Below are 3,702 nucleotides of genomic sequence, written 5' to 3'. Positions count from 1 at the left end.
ACCCTCCTCCCTCCTGGTCCCCAGTCCCCCACACACACACAGGTGCCCAGCGACCCTCCTCCCGGCCCGCGGTGCGAGCACTTGTACTCGCGGGAACAGCACTCCGGCAGGGCGTCCGCGGCCTCCGGCCACCTTCTCAGTTAGGACCGTTGTTGGTGGAAGGAACAGATTCTGATAAAGCAGCGGGAGGACCTCAGGGCTGTGCCTCAGGTGGCTCCCCAGTAAAGAGCGACAATGGTCCCAGCTCCGGGCGGCCGTGAGCCTGAGGTGAGAGAACGCCCCGAAGCACCTGTCACGGAGCCTGCTCCTCGGGGAGGGCTCGGTCTCCGCCACGGCCTCGCCCGCTTGCCAGCGAAGGGACAGGGGCGCGGGCGCCCAGCTCCCCAGCCGCGTGGGAGGGAATTCGGGGCTGGAGGGGGGTTCCCTCCCACGTCTGGACTCAGGGCTGTTCAGTCAGACTCTGGTGTGGAGGGTGCGCCCCGGGTGACCGTCCGCCTCATCCCAGAGGAGGAAGAGCAGAGCGTGCTTGTAGGTACCTTTTAGACAGAAAGGTCAGGGGACTTGCGGAGGAAGAACTGCCATCCAAACATTAGAAAGTGACATCAGTAAGCGGGCCCCATGGTGTAATGGTCAGCACTCTGGACTCTGAATCCAGCGATCCGAGTTCAAATCTCGGTGGGACCTCAATCTGTGTCTTTTAATTCGATTCCTAGCTCCTTTCTGTAAACTACTGATCATTTTACTATCTTTACTAAATCCTTTCCATTCCAGCCCCTAGAAATTGTCATCTGCAGACCCATGACCTAAAGGCGGAGGGGGGGGAGAAATCCCATCCCTTTCATTAAGTTCCAGTACAATTTTCTTTTTCATATACTGTATACGTATGAAAAATTTTATATTTACTTTTTATTGATTGCATGCTATTGAATTTAAAGACAACTCAAACCAGAAGAAAAACACTTAAAATAGAAAGACAAACACTTGAAATAACTAAAAATCATATCTCAATTTTTATGTTCTTCTGTTTTAGACTAGTATGATAAGGTAATTAATCACAGCCTTTAAGTATAAAAATGCTATATTTTGGGACATAATTCTGTGATAGTTATAGAATAGAAATACTTTTAAAAGAAAAAGAATTCATGAATGTTTTTCAACTGTTAAATAAAAGCATGCCATATTTTTTAAACTGAGGTATAATTAATATATAACATTAGTTTCAGGTGTACAACATAATGATTTGATATTTATATATATTGTGAAATGATCACCACAATAAATCTAGTTAACGTCCATTACCATACATGGTTACATTTTTTTTTTACTTGTGATGAGAACTTTTCAGATCTCCTCTCTTAGCAACTTTCATATATGCAATTCAGTATTATTTATGACAGTCACCATGATATACATTACCTCCCCAGGACTTCTCTTGTAACGGGAAGTTTGTACCTTTTGACCCTGGTCTTCCATTTTGCCACCTTCTGTTTCCATAGCCACCGATTGGTTCTCTGTATCTATGAACTCTTTTGTTTGTTTTTGTGTTAGATTCCACATAGAAATGAGGTCATATGGTATTTGTCTTTCTCTGTCCTACTTATTTCACCAAGTATATTTTTAGAGAATGCTAGTCCATATCAAATTGTTAGAGCTTTTAGTTTCCAATGGACAAAATCCAATCATTGATTGGACTCTTTCTTCATGTCCAAATTTTACCATATGCTAGCCGTTACATTCTTTGGAGTGATTTAAATTTATGAGGAAACCTTTTAGAAGACCACTGGAAAGCAATGTGTGAGAACACAAAATACCGTGGCAATTCATAAAGACCCCAAGGAATTAAAATTGCTTAACGACACTGTTCTTGGTTAAAACAATGAAGGGATGGGCCAAAGCAGCCCCCTCCATCATCTCCGTCAGACTGGTTCATTTCTAATTTCCAGGCGGATTTTTCACATGCTTTCAAAAGGTAAAAGTTTGCCAAAAAATATACTCAGCGAAATGTTCTTCCCATATTCCTTTATACTCAATTCCCCCCACAACTATTACTACCCTCTAAGATAACCAGCTTCATGGGTTATCCAAGAATAATACTAAATGTGTAGGTTTTCCTAACTCCCCTTCTTAAAAAATGGTAGCATAGTGTAATGTTCATCTGCACTGGTTTGCTCACCCCACCCCCCACTTAATAATATCTCCTGGAAATCAGTCTAGTCTTTTGTAGCTGCACAGGGCTTCTCCTTTGAGTCTGTATGTCACTGTTTATTCAACCGATCTACTATACCTGGACATTTAAAGTTAATTAAAATGCTCTTAGGGGGTAAACAAGCAAAATAAATTGAAGATGGTTGGTCTTGCCAAACAGGAACATCTTCACCACTAAACTGAGGGAACATACCAGGTCTACCGCATACACCTTCTTATTAATATTTTTGCTTTTGATATCTTGCTCTGTGAATTCCCATTGTTTAGAAGAGTTTATATTTTCCTGCCACACTCTAGGCACGCATTAAAAGTATTTTGATTAGTAATTTTCTCTCAATTTCTTCTGCAAATATATCAGAAAGACTATTTTTCTTCCTTGTTTGTCCATGGAATTTGATGCACAAAATGTTTCATTTTAATGTATTCCAATGTTTTCTACCATTTCACATTTAACTTCTTATTTTTCTCGTGACATTGCCAAGAATCCAGTTTCTGTGGATATGGATAAGGAGAGGCTATAAAAGACATCTTCCCAGTGTACATAAATTGCTTTAGAGAAGAATTTGCAGCCCATTACCATCAACTTGAAATGAATGTAATGAAATCATGCATAGAAATAGACAAAAGAGTGAAAGAAGCAGAAAACTCCCACCCAAGCAAAAAAGACAATATAGATTTACAGTAACCAACGGTCTCAGGCAAAAGTAATGTTTTTCCTTCAAGTGTAAAAAAATATGGAAGGAAATATAAAGTGCTATGCCACCTCGAGGTAGATTCTATTCACTGGAAGGTGGGTTAACCTGTTGGAAGCAAACACGGGTTTGTCACCTTCCCTTTTTCTCTTCTAGATAAGATTTGCCTCCACTTTGAAATGAGCAAGAAGAGAACTATACACTCAACTGGGGAGAAGGGTGGAAAATACCACACATATCTAGAAATCAGATACAATGTCAGAGATGAATTTTAGTTAAGGTGCACGCTCTTACTTTCTGAGGCCACCTCCCTCCAGACACAGGGAGTCAAAAACGCTTAGCAGAGGATGGTTTCGATCCATCGACCTCTGGGTTATGGGCCCAGCACGCTTCCGCTGCGCCACTCTGCTCTGCGGGAGGTGGGCCTGCTCTTACTATTTACCATGGGAAGGATCGGGCCCTTCGCCGGCTTGTTTCACACTCCCCTTACTTCCTTCTCCCCTGCGCCTGGCTCCAGCCTCGGCCTCCGCAGGACCGCCTCCTCCAGGAAGCCGGCCGCGCCTCGGGGAGCCGCTCCGGGCCCCGCCCCCGCCCCCTCTGCGGGCTAGGAGGAGCGCAGCAGCCCGGCTCCCCGGCCCCCGGAGCGGCTGGGAGAGGCGTCTGCGCCGCGGACCGCGCGGCTCCTGTGGTTTCTGCCTCTGCCTTGGGCTTGGAGCCAAGGCCGAGCCTGCGGCCGGTGCCCTCCAGACCCCGGCACCCCGTGCCCTCCAGACCCCGGCACCCCGTGCCCTCCAGCCCCCCGCAC

The 3,702-nt window shown here is 45.1% G+C and overlaps 2 non-coding genes across 2 annotated transcripts; one reads left to right on the top strand and one right to left on the bottom strand.

Moving 5' to 3' along the window:
* Window positions 1-612: 612 nt before the first annotated feature.
* TRNAQ-CUG lies at window positions 613-684 on the top strand. The gene has a single exon. It is a non-coding gene; the product is annotated as a tRNA-Gln (tRNA).
* Window positions 685-3,235: 2,551 nt separating this feature from the next.
* On the bottom strand, window positions 3,236-3,307 carry TRNAM-CAU. Its single transcript has one exon. It is a non-coding gene; the product is annotated as a tRNA-Met (tRNA).
* Window positions 3,308-3,702: the final 395 nt, after the last annotated feature.

The sequence above is a fragment of the Phoca vitulina genome, unplaced genomic scaffold, assembly GCF_004348235.1.
Source record: "Phoca vitulina isolate PV1807 unplaced genomic scaffold, GSC_HSeal_1.0 scaffold2653, whole genome shotgun sequence".
NCBI lineage: Eukaryota > Metazoa > Chordata > Mammalia > Carnivora > Phocidae > Phoca > Phoca vitulina.
This window is presented reverse-complemented; position numbering and strand designations above follow the sequence as displayed.